Source organism: Eptesicus fuscus, chromosome 6 (assembly GCF_027574615.1).
Source record: "Eptesicus fuscus isolate TK198812 chromosome 6, DD_ASM_mEF_20220401, whole genome shotgun sequence".
Taxonomy (NCBI): Eukaryota; Metazoa; Chordata; class Mammalia; order Chiroptera; family Vespertilionidae; genus Eptesicus; species Eptesicus fuscus.
In genome coordinates, this window is record NC_072478.1 from 35696018 (window position 1) to 35713746 (window position 17729).

Genomic DNA, 17729 nt, shown 5'->3' on the forward strand with positions numbered 1-17729 from the left:
GCCCTTGACTGGAATCGAACCTGGGACCCTTGAGTCCGCAGGCCAACTCTGTATCCACTGAGCCAAACTGGTCAGGGCAACCCCATGTTTTTCAGTGTATATGTCAAGGGGCCCAAACCCCTGATTATCAAAGTAAGTTATTCTGTACATTACAGTGCATGGAACAATAGAGGGAAAGATTTCTTGGAGAGTGACCGAAAGGCATCTGCAAGAGGTTCCTATCACTCTGAGTGGAAGGCCTGGAGCCAGCGCTGCAGCATGGCCTTCATTAGCTTGATCCCTTCTCTTCTTTGGTTGCGTGGCCTCAGTAGGAGCGGCCTTTTCTAAACTTTCTGCACACTTCTTCTCTTCCTCTTCCTCCTCCTCTTCCTCATCTTGGGGATAGAGGTCCGGGTACTTCCCCATGCATTCCTGCATGGCCTGGAACTGGTCTACACAGTCAGATCCCTTTAGGCCCTCCGTGCTGTAGTGGAAGCAGGAAAAGGCTGACTCGAATTGTTCCCCACAGGAGCCACTAGCCATTCCCGCAAGGCGTGGGCAGTTCCAGTTAATGTCTCCATTGGGCAGGATCAATCCATGCTCCTCGTATGAATCCCTGGGACCGTCGGTCACCAGCTCTGCATTGCTTGGAGTTTCATGGTCTTCTTTGGTCACAGATATGTTTCGATCCTTCCCTTCCTGCCCGCAGTAGGCCGTGGCTGCAGCCCAGCGCTCAGACCTCACCTTGGTTCAAGCCGAGACCTCTTCTCGGGTAGTTTATCGATTATTTTAGATAATTGATGTCCAGCGCTCACACACTTCACGTGCATTTTACAAAGGACCTCCCTTGCCACAAGATTTGCAGGGTCTGTGAGCACTTGAGGATTATGATTGAGGGCATTTTGCATTTTCTAGATAAGTAATTTCACATTCACTCTCCCTTCCTCTCAGTTCCTGTGCCGGTGGGGCCTGCTTTGCTCTATTCGATCACATTCTGACCAAACTGGAGGCCCCGCTGAACTGGCACTTCATTGTCAAATTACCTTGACGCCTTTCAGGAAAAATTTGTGTGTTCCACTTTTGAGCTCATGTAAAACTTTCTCTCTGCTGTCCTTTATTCAGTTTCTCCAGTACAGTGGTCATTCATGTCTCATTCTCTTTACATCTCCTGATGACTTTACATGATCATCTCCTCCCGAAGAATTGATTGCTCCTTTAGTGGGTGATTGCCATGTATGTGTTGCCTAGATAGAGCAGAGAGAGCATCATTGATGTACTTGGAAGAACAGAAAGATCAACCTGGTCTCTGCTATTACTGTCCAAAAAGTATAAAAGGATCAATAGTCCATAACAAAAATAATAACTACATTATTTGGGGAATTAAGGGACATTTTTGGAAACATTTAATGGTTAGGATTTATCTTTTACAAGTTTAAATGAGAATTCAGCCAGATTTTCCATGGAAGCTCCTTTATTGCATAGTAAGTTATATCTGCTCTGGAATATTTCTGAGCACTGAGACACTTAACATATCCTACAAGTAAACAATTACATTTTTAGTAAACGTTTTAGTGTTCTACTATGATGAATACTATTAGCAACTTTTTTCTTTGGCTTGTGGTTTGTCGGCAGTTTGTACTATCCCTTTCTGGAATCCTAGACACTCTCTGTCACCCCTTCTTTCAAAGATTTAGAAGCAATTCTATAGGGAGGTGTAGAAGAAAAGAAGGACAAACTTTAAAAATAGAAGATATGAAAATAATTAATTGTGATGACCCAATGTATCAGGAACTATATAAAAATCCTTTTTCCAATTTCTTTTCTTCTTTTTTTCCTTTTGTTTTCCTGGCATACCCACCCCATTTTTAAAATGTGAAAGTGTGACTAATGAAAGACCTAAGAAGCAGCATCTAAAAATGAGATTACTGGGTAAGACTTAGAACTTGGCATATTATATAACACATTCCCCAAACCTTACTCTATGCACTGATATCAAGCCAACATACCCTACTGAAAAATAAGTACATGATGCTATATAAAAGCAAAAACACATACATTTTTATGTATTTGACATTTCAACTGAACTAACGCTTACTGAAATGGGAGCTGGTTTTGACTGACATTTGGTTTGACTGGATTTTTTAATGAACTTTTAAAGCAATTTGGTGGATCATTGTGACATTTGTAGGCACGGCACTGGTAATTATAATAAAACTAGAGGCCTGGTGCACAAAATTCGTGCACTTGGGGTAGCGGGGGGTTGTCCCTCAGCCCGGACTGTGCCCTCTCAGTCTGGGAGCCCTTGGGAGATGTCTGACTGATGGCTTAGGCCTGCTTCCCTGGGGGAGCGAGCGTAAGCCTTCAGTCGGACATCCTTAGCACTGCTGTGGAGGCAGGAGAGGCTCCCACCACCGCCACTGCTCTCACCAATGCCTGGCTTCTGGCTGAGTGCCGCTTCCCCCTGTGGGTCAGTGCACATCATAGTGATGGGTCATTCCGCTGTTCAGTCAATTTGCATATTAGCCTTTTATTATATAGGATGGGGAAAACAAAAATCCCCATTATTTATAATAGAAATATATCTGCATGTTCCACTCTGAGATGAGTATATATTATATAATGTAAATTTTGTTTTTTAACTATATTTTAAATATGTTTTTATTTATTTCAGAAAGGAAGGGAGAGGGAGAGAGAGAGAGAAACATCTATGATGAGAGAGAATCATCGATCAGCTGCCTCCTGCATGGGATCGAGCCCAAAACCTAGGCATGTACCCTGACTGGGAATTGAACCATGATCCCCTGGGTCATAGGTTGACGCTCAACCACTGAGCACACTGGCCTGGCTAAATTTTGTGTATGTGTGTTTTTTTTAAAAATATATTTTATTGATTTAATACAGAGAGGAAGGGAGAGGGATAGAGAGCTAGAAACATCGATGAGAGAGAAACATCGACCAGCTGCCTCCTGCACACCCCCTACCAGGGATGTGCCCGCAACCAAGGTACATGCCCTTGACTGGAATCGAACCTGGGACCTTTCAGTCCGCAGGCCGACGCTCTATCCACTGAGCCAAACCGGTTTTGGCTAAATTTTGTTTTTTAAAAGGGGCTTTAAAAGGGGAATAAAATTTGACCTGATAATTTTTAATTACTTTGGCCATTCTGAAATACTTTTATTTCTGAGTAAATCACAAACAAGACATATATATTGGATAAAGATATAAAAGCTTGGTTGCACTAATGTTCATAAGTCACAATTAGAAAAGAAAAAAATCAAAGAACTACTCATAGAAGAAAATTTTCACATCTTTCAAAGCTTTAAATATATTTAAGTGACATGTGAACTCACTCATCTCTCTTAATATTTATTAATTTTTTAATCATGAAAGATAGCTGTAGCAGTATAATAATTTTGAGTTGTTGACAGAGATAATTTTTTTCTTACATTTACTGGATCCATGTGTCTTGGCTCCCATGACTCCCTCCACTCCTCCAAAATGTAAAGAATCTACCTTCACGATCTTTGTGAGTTTTGGAAGAGATTCTTGCAACCCAACACTCCATTTGTATATTTGGAAACTTGGGTTTGGGTATTAAAAATAAAAGCTCTTAGGAATTAAATCCAAGTACATTTTTTTTTTTTAACTTTTAGACAATGTTGGGGTGGAAGGTAAGAGAAGAATTCAAATAGGAATTTAGCAAGTTAGATGCACTGAAAAATAATACTGAAACCAATTGACCACCTTTGACCCTTGGCAGTATGTACAGGGCATAATGTGATGGAACTCCCTTGGAGGCTTATGGACTAAAGAGGAGAGAGGCCTTGCCCCTCACTCTTCAGGTAAAGACAGGGTGACAGAGAGCCTCACTGCCAAGGCCCTGCACCATTTCTTCACTTGGTGACTTGCACATAGGGTAGAGTTGCCTGCTTAGTTTCCCATAGTTCCAAGGTTACCTAGGAAAGCATCTGCCCACCCAGGTCACAGAACGAAGGCATGAAGAATTAAGGAGGGAGGGAAGCACAGAGGGTGAGATTGAGCTTTGGGGATTTTTCTGCAGATGGAAGACAAGCCAGCTGAGGACTAGGAGTGATTATCTTGCTGGAAACTGGACGAGTCACAGTTACATCTTAGCAAGTGCCAATATTTTATTTTTATTTATTTATTTTAAATTACTTTATTGATTAAGGTATCACATATTTGTCATCAACCCCCGCCCCCATTCCCATCCCAACCCCCCCCCCACACACGCATGCCCCCATCCCCCTGTTGTCCGTGATCACTGGTTAGGCTCATATGCAAGCACACAAGTCCTTTGGTTGATCTATCTCCCTTGTCCCCACCCTCCTCTACCTTCCCTCTGAGGTCTGACAGTCTGATCAATGCTGTTCTTGATCTTCAGTCTATGTTGTTCATCTTTCCCCCTAGATGAGTGAGCTCATGTGATACTAGGAATACACTTATAGGAACCGAAAATGAGACAAGCAATAATGGTTATGCTGAGAGGCAAATGAATCAGTCTATAGTGAGTTTCTTTCTGGGCCAACAGTTCTTTTGAGTCCCGATTTCTATGTCCAACAGTTGTTTATGTGTACATAACAGCAATGATATTTCAGTTCTAGATGGTGGACAAATGGTGGTAATGCAGGTCCGACCCTCTCTGGTTTGGTCCTGGGCAATCTGCAGTGACGCACGCAAGTGCCAATATTAAGGGGACCTGTGTGATGGTCAGATGGGGCAAATAGAAGAGAATGTCAACACAGAACAGGGGCCTATGACACCTGAGAGGTAGCAGGTCTCTTCTGTCTACCGTAAAGGTAGCCATGGCTTAAGCCACCTGGGGTTTCACACCCATCGCAGGAAGAAAAAAGTGGAAGGGAGGCTATTCTCAATTAGTTCAAAATCAAACCTGAGGTGATTGAAAAAAATAACAAATTGGATTTCTTAAAAGTGACTGGTAGATGAGGGTAAAACTATTATGATTACTACAATAGTTACATTTTTACACTCTTATTTTTGTGGTTAAAATTTATACCAGCTCCATATCTATACCTCATTTACAGATCAGATCATATTTTATTTTTTGCAAAGGCAGATGGAAGAGAATTATGATGCCAGCTTATACATGAAATATAAAAGAACAGTAGGAAACCACTATTAGCAAGTTTGATGTACTGAAACTGCTTGACCAAAATAACCCCCCCCCTTTTTTTTTTTTACATATTGCACTTTAGCTTGAAGTACAAAGCCATAGAAGTTGTCCCTTCTTTGAATTAATTTTTATCAATTTGGAAATTCCTCTAAACAATGTAATTTTTTTATGAAATAAGGATGATATGATACTCTTTTTCAACACATGTACTAAAACGTTGTGCAAAAGGGTTGAAATGGTTATTATCAGGAGTAAAGAAGTTGTGATAAAATTAATCATGTTTGCTTTATTCCATAAAGATGCATGTTTCTACTTACTGTGGTTAATCTATGAATTGGTATAATTGTCATAATTAATGGCTACAAAGCATAAAAACCATTTTGGTATAAAAGCTGCTACTAAAAATGACAAAACCAGAAATAATTTACTCAAGAGTTAATAAAAAATAAAGAATGACAAAATCAGAAATAAAGTATTCAAGAACTAAAGGAGTCATTTACATGTTTAATATATTATACTAGAGGTCTGGTGCACTAATTCGTGCACTAGTGGGGTCCCTCGGTCTGGCCTGCAGGATCGGGCCAAAATCTGGCTCTTTGACATCCCCTAAGGGGTCCCAGATTGCAAGAGGGTGCAGGCCAGGCCGAGGGACCCCACCGGTGCACAATCGAGGCCGGGGAGGGACACGGGAGGATTCCAGGGTGTGTCCGGCCCATCTTGCTCAGTCCTGATTGGGTGGACCCCAGCAGTAAGCTAACCTACCAGTTGGAGCGTCTGTCCCCTGGTGGTCAGTGCGTATCATAACGGGTGGTTGAGCAGCCTTAGCATATCATTAGCATATTACGCTTTGATTGGTTGAACAGACGATCGGACGACTGGACACTTAGCATATTAGGCTTTTATTATATAGGATTATACTTACTACTATAGGCCTGGTACATGGATTTGTACACATTGAAAGAAAATTAATTAGAAGAAATATTTTAGAGACCAGGGAGGGACTGCAGGAGGTTGTCTCCAGGGCATGTCCAGCCCATCTTGCCCAATCTTATTCAGCCGGATCCCAGCAGCAAGCTAACCTACCGGTTGGAGCGTCTGCCCCCTGGTCGTCAGTGCGCATCATAGCAACTGGTCAAATAGTTGAACCAATGGTCGGACACTTAGCATATTAGGCTTTTATTACATAGGACTTAGAGACCCAGTGCACAAAATTTGTGACTGGGGAATGGAGAGGAGAGGAGAGGAGAGGAGAGGTCCCTCAGCTCGGCCTGTGCCCTCTCGCAGTCCGGGAGCCCTCAGGGGATGTCTGACTGACAGCTTAGGCCCGCTCCCCACAGGGACATCCTTAGCACTGCAGCAGAGGCAGAAGCGGCTCCTGCCACCGCCACTGCACTTGCTAGCCATGAGCCCAGCTTCTGGCTAAGCAGTGTTCCCCCCTGTGGGATCTCGCTGACCACCAGGGGGCCTTGAGGGTCAATGCATGTCATAGTGACTGGTCATTCTGCCATTCAGTCAATTTGCATATTAGCCTTTTATTATATAGGATTATATGTAAGAAATAGTATAATAGATATGTATATGTGTATATGCAAATACATAATATAGATGCCATGTTATATTGATAATGGTAGTTATTTAGTATGTGCAAGATTGATTTTCAATAATGTTAAAACTAAATGTTAAGGTTATGAAATTAATTTACAATTTTAATTGGTACAATAAATATAAATTTATTTATGGCACCAAAGTTTTAATCAACAAAGTAGAAAAACGTAATTTCAGTGGGACTTTGTAGAGAATAGTAAGTACACTAGCAGCCATGCTGTTAAGTGTCCAAAATAATATTCTTTTAATAATTGAAACAATCATCAATAGAGTAATATGATTGGAAATTACTTATATGATATCTCATCTACATAAGTGATGATGAAAAATAAAATTCATACTTTAAATCCTAAAAAATGCAACAAACCTGTAAGAAAGCTATTTTCTCTTTGGTTGCTTAACCTAAGACCATTATGGTTTCAAATTATATTACAAAAGAGGAAAATTAAAATGGGAGAGGCTAAAATTCTAGTTTTTAAACGTATTTCAAACTCATATGCACAATAGCTTTAATGTTAGCATTTAAAACCTGGATGTGAGTGTCTCATTTTTGCTTTTGTGCCAACTGAAAATATTTGTAGCTGCATCTGGAAGATGTAGGGAAGGTTCAGCCACTTGATTTATGAATCCTACAAGTGGAGTGTCTAGAGCAGGGGCTTTTAATCCCCAGTAAAGTCTTTGAATTCATAAACATCTTGCAAAACCCTATTCACATACACAGAAAGTGTATTTAATCAACATTGGTTTACAGGAAGTGGAGCAGAACAAAAGCAGTTAGTGAATAATTAGGGCTCAAATACTCAAAATCAGGCAATGTTGTAAAGTTGTGTTCTACTGTGCGTATTCTCTTGTCTGAACTCTCTTTTGTTTGAATTTGCCTTAAATTTTAGCCATAAAGGCAAGCATCCAAGTTTGCTGAAGAGTTTCTTGGGATATGAAATGTCATGGTCCTAATAACTCTTAAACACATTCCAAAGCTTAACTCACTACAATTTTTTGTGTTTTATGCGGGCACATTTTGCCTGGTAAAAAGTGCCATTCCCATCAGATGCCTCACACATGTCTAGATATCAGCAGGTGTTAGGAGTCAGCAGGTGAACAAACACATTTGTGCAAGTTGAAAGTTTTTCTATGGATGAAGGCAACCATGTGGTCAGCTTGCGGCTTCGTAGTGGGAATATTCCTAGGATGTGTTAAATATATAGTTGGGTGGGGATGGGGCAGCCAGTGTTGCAAGAAAGGGAATCATTTACTAGCTTAGAATCAAATAAGTATGTTCACATGTGTGTGGAATCAGACCTAAGTCCTTTATTTGGATGGAGAACAGAAGAAAGATAGGAAGAATAAGAGTGGTTTGATGGGAGTTAGTTCGACAAATTTCCAGATGGTAGGTTATGTCTAAAGTCATTTCCTCTGCCTTTTTCCTCTTTGCACTTTCTGCTTGCCTTCATTCTCTGGCCTGGATGAGTAACAACACCAGCACAGGGCCTTGGTTTCCCATGTGTATTAGTCAGGAATCTCACTGTTCTTAGTTCATCTGTCTTAGAACCTTGGTGTGATGAGAATGGCCTCAGAACCTAGAGGAAAGGGGATCAGGGTTGATGTATGGTTTGACCATTCCTTTCCTATAAGACCTTGAGCAAGATACTTAACCTCTCTGAACTTAAGTTCTTCATTAGTAAGTTGAGGATCATACTAATACCTATTCCCTAGGGTCACTAAGGCTGGTTACATAGCATAGAACCCACAGAGCATTTAACTCAGTGGTCTAGCACAAAGGATTGCTCACTTAATGCCACTGTTTCTCTTTTTATCACTTCAGAGCTGAAACACTGTTCCATGTCATAAGTACTTTATCCCATCCTCCTCCTCAGGCCCAGAAATGATTCTCTTGAGTCAACTCAATGCCCAGCACCTCCTCCTGTCCTTCTAGCACCCAGATCCTTCCTGACAACGTCATAGTCCTACATCAGGTTCTGCCTCATCTTGGCAACTGGCCTTCATTTGAGTTCAGATATCTCAGATGTAGTCTGTGAGAAGCACTGGTATAGAGAACCTTGGAGTTTTGGGGCAGTAGAGAAGAGAAAGAGAAAGAAGAGGGTAAAACTGAAAAGACTGGAGCAAAAAGAAGAATAGACTTTAATGGGGCTGTTTTAGTCTGCTAGAGCTGCTATAGCAAAGCACCACAGAATGGTTGGCTTAAACACAGAAATTTATTTACTTAAGAACTAGAGGCTAAACGTCCAAGATCAAGGTGTTGGCAGGTTCTGAAGCTTCTGTTTTTGGCTTATAGATAGCTGTGTTTTTCTAGTATCTTCACATGGTCTCCCCTCTATGTCTGTGTCCTAATCTCTTCTTACAATGACTCCGGTCATATTGGTTTGGGGCCACCCTAATGACCTCATTTATCCTCAAGTATAATAGATAGTATGTGTGTATATGCAAATACATAATATAGATGCCATGTTATTTAGTATGTGGAAGACTGATTTTCAATGAAGATCCTATTGCCAAATATGGTCACATTTTATCCTTTTTGGAAGATAAAATTTTGCCTGGAATGGGAGGCTGAATAACATGGGGGAAGAGAATGGACCAGTGACACTTTGGAAGAGGTGAAAGGCTGGTTAAACTTAGCCTGAGGACAGTCTCGGCAGGGGTCTCAGCCAGAGAAATCATAGTCCAATATGTAAGTAAGTGAAAAGCTAAGCATCTCAAGAAATTTCCAAAGTGGGTTAGACATACAAACCATAGCAACATAGTTTAAATTCTTCTTCCTCATTCTCAACCTCCTGCATGCAGGGTAATTTTCCTTCATATCCTTTCTGCACTTTGCAAATGTTTTCAACCCCTACCCCAACAGGATCCATACTATGTCTCTTTTCACTTCCCTGCCTGATTCTGTTGCCCCACTTTCTTCCTTCAGTGACTCTTAGCCATTTTGAGTATAATCAATGTGTTCTCTGTATCTTCCCCAGTTCTCTTTTGATTAGCATAATGAATGAACCCCAGAGCTAAATATGCTAAGTATACAAGGAACGAGATGAGACTTAAGATCTCCTGCTCCCCCTCCTGCACTCCACGGGGCAGAGCAGATGTCATCCCATATTATTGATAAACAACTGTTTCACCCACTGTTTGTGAATATTTGTACTTGATGCTGACTTGGTTGATAAATCTTCCCTTGGGAGAGTCTGTCTCTGGACATAATCAAACTTATAACTACTGTAAAAGCCATTTCCATGTTCAAAGGAAAAACAGCTGTATTTGCTCTTCATTTGACTTCTTAGAAGAGGAAAATCTTAACATTTAAGTGAAAACAATTTAAGAAGAAAAATAATACTTTGAGTTCAAATAATTACTTTCTTTTAAATTTTTTTTATTAAAGCACAAATTATTTTGCCACCAAATATAAACTGGGATGTTTGAAGATTATTTTCTCATCCTACTGTGGTCTTCTTCCAAACAACAAAAAATTAGCCACCCAAATTGTAGATTTCTACCAGCATTTAAGGAAGCATCTATCAGGTGTTTTTGCTTGAATTGTGAGGTAACTATCTACTTTTTATACTGACCCATCTCATATTCATCAAAAATATTTTCTGCCAAACCTTTTACTTTGAAAATGTATTTTATTTAATGCTCATTTTATTATCTGGCAGAGTATTGGTCTAAACGTTGAACAGAATTTTAAAAATCAAAGCCATTATTGGGGAGTCAATGGAGAATTTACTTATTGTTCATATTTTGATACTCACTGAAAACATCATGTTATCTTAAGGTGATTAATACACACGTTAGTGTTTCTAAAAAGTTATGCATAGATTGTGTTTTAAAGTAAACATGTCATTTTTTGGTGGTTGTTCAAAATTGAAGAAAAAATATGTTTTTTAGCAAGATAGATAAACACATTTTACTTGATCTGTCATTATTTTATACACATCTAGAAAACATAACTAGTAGCATGTTATAAAGGAATTGTTCTCTACCTTAGTAGACATAAATATATTTCAGTTTAAGAATATATGATTGCATTTATAATGGACAAATTTACTTAAGACCATGACAGTGTCCATTGAATTAATTTTTGATAACATAGTAGTTGAAAATGTAGTGATAAGGTAATAGCTCAGGTTTTGATAATGTATTAAATAACCTAATTTTAGAATTTTAATGATTTTAACACTGATTATGTTGTTCATATGAGCAATTTGTGTGACTTATCTTTTCCTTGACAAAAGGATGCATGACACTGTCAACATTAATTTGCTCTTTAAAATTATTATATCTCATTAAATTCAGCTACTTGGGTGGCTGGCAAAGCATTGTGATTTCTCATATACATTCTTTCTCAAAGTTCAACTTTATAGAAGAATTTATAAAGGTGATAAAGAGTGCTTATGTTTTTAGGAAATGAAGAGAACAAACTGTTTGGATTAAAGACATTTTATAATTTAAAAATGTTAAGAAGAGTCTTGTTGGTATGAATATATATAATTGTGCTACAGTGTATAGAGAAGATGTTACTCCAGATTTGCAAATATTTGTTTTCTGTTTTTAAATTTATTTTTATTTTTTAATTATATTAGTTTCAAGTGTTTTATCTATTCACCATTCAGTTTTTCATTCTTTGTACATCGTTTGATATATCTTTATCTCTATATCTATCTATCAATCACTTATCTATCTATCTCTATCTATCTATCTATCTATCTATCTAACTACAACCTTAATAACCAATAACCATTAGATGTGGCAACATGTCAACATAGGGACATATTTGTTCATATTTACAGAAATAAAACCAACCAAATTGTTTTTCTCATTGATATAGAATGGGGCATTTTCTTTTCTTTCTTTCTGTATCTTTTTACAATACAAATGCTTTGTTAACAACTGAATATCATCCCCATGGGCCAACTGGCCCACGCAGACATTCAGGACCCAGAAATACAGCGCAGCCTCAGAGCCCCTCGCTCTGACTCCACCAGGGTGTGCACTCGGCCCTCGCGCACCCGGGCCTCTCAGGTAGCAGATGATGGAGCGCTTGTGTGGTCCACAAACTCCACATGCGCCTGAATGCACTGTCCCTGGGCGCCGGTCCTGCCCAGCACCTCGGTGACTGGCTGGCTTGGTAGGTTGCACATGGCTCGTGTCCATGATGGCAGCGCGGTGGCCGTCCCACAGAGACTACTTCTTTTTTTGGATTAGAGCTTTAAAAAAAAGAATCACTGGCTTGCCTTTAATTAGTGTTAACCCTTAAGCCTTTTAAAATGGAATCAGTCAGAAGGCAATGGTGTAGGGGAATTCTTTTCCAACACTTCTCTTGTAAACTCACATTTTATTCCCCTTTGGGGTAAAACAGGCTCTTCACTGTTTACAAAGTTATTGCTGAGTTGCAAAAACTCCGTGTTTTTTCCTGTATCCCCCATTCCACCTTGGCGGCCGCAGTCAGGCAGAGAGGGTGGGGACCCCTTTTCTTGCATCTGCAGCGGAAACCTTCGCAGCAGCCAGTAATTGCTCCAGGTCTGCCAAATAAGTGTGCTGAGTAGAATTTTTGCTCAACTAATAAATGCATTTTCTTTCCTTAAATCTTTAAGGTGAATTTAACTTAATTTTTCCCCCCAATGAGACACCTTTAGAAGTAGAGAATACTCCTTTCTGTTTTTCTGGGGAGATTGGTTTCGAAGCCCCTTTCCTCCATTTACTCTTGGGCAGGGGCAATGAAATGTGAAAAGTATTTCTGGGGACTGATCCGTCCCTGGGCACCTGAGAGGCACTGTGATGTTCTAGCAGGGCTGTGCACGTCGTGCACTAAATTAGGACAGTCTGTGCGTTGATGCCCTTAACTCTCTTCTCTCCTCTTCATTTATACTCTTGTTTGGTATTCTGTGGCCTGAAATATAACTAGATTCTCTTTCTGCCCGCTCCTTGCCCAGTGAGTTTATCAAACTTTCCCCAACACTTTCTTCTATTTCTCAAAAACCGCCAACCATTTTTCTGTCTCTGTTATTCTTCAAAACTCAAGTCTTGCCTTAGCCGGTTTGGATAGAGCATTGGTCCACGGACTGAAGGGTCCTGGTTTGATTCTGGTCAAGGACACATACCTTGGTTGCAGGCTTGATCCCTCGCCCTGGTCAGGGCACATGCAGGAGGCAACCAACTGATGTTTCTCTCTCACGTTGATGTTTCTCTCTGTCTCTCCCCCTCCCTTCCACTCTCTCTAAAAATTAATGGAAAAATTTCCTCAGGTGAGGATTAACAAAAAGAAAGAAAGAAAGAAAGAAAGAAAGAAAGAAGAAAGAAAGAAAGAAAGAACACCTCAGGTCTTTACAACAAACCTTATTTATCTTATTTTCATATATTGAATTGGAATTACTGATAAAAAAGAATGTTAAATTCTCATTAGCTTCTTTCTTTTTATTTACCCCTTATTTTAAGACTGCTCCCTCCTCCAAAAGATCCCAGCCATGCATATTAGTTGTTCAAAAAACTATGGCAAATAAAACTTTATTCCCTGCAAGTGCCAATGCTACTTGAGGTCCTTGTCAGATGCTGGAACTCCTAGTTATGCTACTGCCTTTGGAAAATATAACTATGAAGACTGATTGAAGATACTGAGATAACATTCTATAGCTGAAATACCTCCTCTACATCAATTAGATGGAAGTAATTCACTGCAAGTCACTCACTGGCCAGGCAATAGTCATGCAATTCCCACTTCCTGTGTAGCTTAGGAAAACATGACAGATTTTATTTTATTAAATGTTTATGAGTTTATTTGAACCAAACTAACAACATATGCTGGGGAGCAAGATCTCAATTACTCCCATGATAGTCAAACTTTAAAAAGTAAAGGTATACAATGATTAATATAGACGGAGGCACACTTCTAGGTGCGTGTGTGCACGCCTGTGTGCGCGCCTGTGTGTGTGTGTGTGTGTGTGTGTGTGTGTGTGTGTGTGGTCAAGTGCCACGTTTGACCTATGTGTGCACCTTATTGTAAGACCTTGCAAATGATCAAGATGTTTCACAGTGTGAAATCCCCTCCCTGGATGGCAGTTCCAGACAGGACCAGAAATCGTGCAGTCATACTGCAGTTTGATTTTTAAAGAGGATCCAAAATTCTTTTGTAAAAAGGTAAAAAAAAAAAAAAAAGTAAAGCTCCACCACATTGCCGTGGTCCTTTAAGACCTCCCACATGGCTACTCTGACTGACAGGCCTGACATCCTTCAGTATTCCCACAGGATTCTGGTTAATTACTTAGAAACAGTTAAACCCACCAAAAGCCGACCAGTAAATAGGAACGTATGTGAGGAGTGATCTCATCCTGGGTTTCTCAAGGAGACAACACAGACATGGAAAAAGAAAGAAAGGCAAAAATAGTAGTTGATGGATTTTATTCCAACCATCTTTCTTCTTCCCGCTCTGTCCCTCTGTTTTGATCTTTAGGATTTCAGAGTAAATGCACACTCTGAAAGATATTAGTGTATGTTCATGGGACAGGTATTTGATTTATCACTGAACTTTATCAGAAGTGAAAGCATCACATTTTTTAACAGGCAGCATCTTAGGATGATAGTTACACTATTGAGAATGTCTTTGGAAAGCTAAAAAAAAGCTTAATTGTAGGCAGTTGTTTGGGGAAAGATTTTTTGAAGGCAGCAGATAATGGTTCTCAAGGCTTTTTAACATAGAAGTTAAAAAAAAAATTACCTGTCTTTCTTTTGTGTGTGCGTCTTAACAATTCTTTCCTATCTAGATGTGTCATAAAGAGATTTTTCATACTATCTTTAAAAATTTGAGCTTTGTGTTTTCACAGTTATGAATTCATAACCTAGATTTTATTGTTGTCTGTGGTGTGAGAGACTTTCATTTCATTTTTTTTAGCTGAAAGAAAAGAGTTCAGCAGCATCATTGCTCTAATGATTCGTTACATAAAAGCTGTGTGTAACAAGCGGTGCTTCCATGCACACCTGGTTCCATTTCTGAACTCTCCAGGTTGTTTACCTACCTGGATGCAGACAACCAGAATTCACATTTCAGCACCACCACTCACTGGCAGGGTGGGCAGCTGGACTGTGTTAGTTTTCAGGGTCCTCTAGTGGAGAAAATCGTGACTAGATTCTTGGGTATCATGTGTGCAGGCTGAGCGGTGCTGGTGGAGCAAAGGGGCCTGATGTGATGCTCTGGGTGTTCTCCAGAAAAGACACACCCTCTGAGCATCCACACACCCTCTGAGCATCCGTTAGGTCTCTCTCTGACGTTAACCCTTGAGGCACTGCAAAGAAACCTCAGCTCTATAAGGAAAGTCTCCCAGAATGCCGCTGGCACTTCAGTAACAAAGATGCTGTCTACTCCTTGCATCTTTTCCCCCAAGTGTGTATTTAAATTTCCCCATTTGTTCCCTCACTGCCTCCTATAGCTGTTTTTATTTTTATATTTTGATTGTACGTTGCATGTCTCTGTCTCTAAAATGATCAGTCTCCCTCCTTTTTGAAGGCCAAAGTGAATTTGCTATCTTCTTACCTGTCAGAGCTTACACTTAAGACTCCATCTCTCATTTTAAGATTGTCACTGCAAATGAAACAAATATGTACTTATACCACTGAAAAAAGATAATTCTCATTAAAAAAAAATTCTCTCTAGTCTACCTACAAGAAAACACACACACACACACACACACACAAACAAACAAAAAAACCCTACACAGCAGATTTATTTCTACTATTTAAAAAATTCTTCCACATGGTATGATCATTTCACTTAAAGGTTCATTAATTTTATATTTTCATACTTCTATCAAAGTATAGAAAGCAAGCATAGAAATATCATACAATAATAATTTCTCTTGTCTTGCAATGGGAAGGGCTGAGGAATTATTCACTGATTTTATTTGCCAGTATCCACATACATGCCAGAATATATAGAAAAATATCAGAAAATAATAAATATAATTATTATTTATTTTATTATAATTTACATAACAAATATAATTTTAAATATATTTTAAAATTGATTTCATAGAGGAAGGGAGAGGGAGAGAGAAATAGAAACATCAATGATGAGAGAGAATCATTGATCAGCTGCCTGTTGCACAACCCACACTGGGGTTTGAGCCCCCAACCCTAGCATGTGTCCTGACCAGGAATTCTTATATACTTTCACTAGGTGCTTATTTAATGATAAATATTTATAAATGTCATATGTGCATTTCAATATTTTGAATTAAACATTACGAATCTAATACTTCTGTTAGTCACATTTTCTCTGTCAAGCATATATTTGAATTACTAGTCATTATATTGACTTTTGAATGGCTGGACTTTTTAATAGCTGAAACTTACTGAAAATTTTATGTAACTGGTAAGAATAAAGTCATGTTCTGTTTGCTCCTTCTAACTCAAGCTCATTTAATGAATTGAGCAAAACTATATCCCACAAAAATATAATACTGGATTAATTTCTGTAAAACATCTAGAAAGGAATGAATATATTCTTAAGTACTAATTATGGAGATAAGTTCACTATTAGCCCTCTATATTTTATAGATAAATCAGTAATATCATGCCTGCTGATCTCCCAGGAGGTATGTGTGAGCCTCTTTCCTAGAGTCTACTTTATGCCATGAGGACTTATACCTTCTCCTCTGAAATAGAATTCATGTATCATCTGTAACAGGGTGAAACTATGCTACAGTCAGAAAAAAGGTAGAAGATAAACATACTCAAGGACCAATCTTTCAATGAGGCTAAAAGGCAATCCTGAGGTCCTTTAAAGTTTCAAATAAATATGATTTTTTGGTAAAGATATATGAGGAGCATGGAAAGATAGAGATGTGTCAGAAGCTTTAAAGTGACTCTAGATTGTAGGCCTTGTAAAGTTAGAATAATTCTAACATTATTTTATGATTATTATTTAAAATTTTAATGTTGCCATAATTACAGGTCTAATTTAGCTGCAATAGCAGCTCCCCTTACTTTGTCATTTGTGTCTTTTGCCCAAGAGGGTACCTGTAGCTTTCTGCTACCATCTCTTAGTTTCTTCTATGTGGATCTTCCAGTCATACTCCCCCATAGCCAGGGGCTTTCCAAGAGGAAGAATAGAGAACAAGGAGAATCAAGTAACCTAAGCAGAGACAAAAATCTTTAAATAAGGTTTTAAATTATATTTCCACACTCTGAAAGACAAAGCTGAAAAAGAAACTTTGATGGGAAAGAATAAACTTAAAGGTAAAATTGTGTGGCAAAAATCAAGTCCTCGTGAATGCCACAACCTGAAGAAACTGAAAATAACTGTTGCCATGAAGATATGGTCAAGAATGTAGTAAAAAATGAAAAATAAGAAAAATAAGAAAAAGGGTGGGAGGATTGTGAGCAATGTCTAAAACTCCATAGTACATGTCATAAAGCGGTATGATTGGATTAGCCTGTCCTATCAAATTGGGTAGATTATCTCATGAAGATGTTGCAAAGGCAGGTGACCCTTCTTCTTCTTTTTTTATTTAAAAAATATTTTTTATTGATTTCAGAGAGGAAGGGAGAGGGAGAAATAGAAACATCAATGATGAGAACCATTGATTGATTGCCTCCTGCACTGGGGATCGAGCTGCAACCTGGCATGTGCCCTTGACCGGAATCGAACCTGGGACCCTTCAGTCCACAGGCCGACGCTCTATCCACTGAGCCAAACCAGCTAGGGCCAGGTGACACTTCTTATGTCTAGTTTCTTGAGAGCAGCCCTTTGGGTAAGCCAGTCCTTTGTTCAAATAGCCTGGTAGAGATAATACAGCAAGAGGAATGACATTTTTCTGTGGCCATTATCCAACGAATGGGGCTGTGAATAGGACACTTAGAAGTTCATGGATTAGCTAGAACAGGTACTGGTATAAGTGTTAGAGATATTTGCTAACTATCAATTTCATTAAAAAGAGGTTCGATGAAGCAACTGTGTTACTGAAAATAGAAATGAAATAGCATTAACAGAGACATG

At 39.1% G+C, this 17729-nt stretch overlaps 2 pseudogenes; both read right to left on the reverse strand.

Annotated features, from left to right (window-relative positions):
• Positions 1 to 268: 268 nt before the first annotated feature.
• Positions 269 to 4804, reverse strand: LOC103298484 (mitochondrial intermembrane space import and assembly protein 40-like; annotated as a pseudogene).
• A 6869-nt stretch (positions 4805 to 11673) lies between these two features.
• On the reverse strand, positions 11674 to 11896 carry LOC129149232 (40S ribosomal protein S28-like; annotated as a pseudogene).
• Positions 11897 to 17729: the final 5833 nt, after the last annotated feature.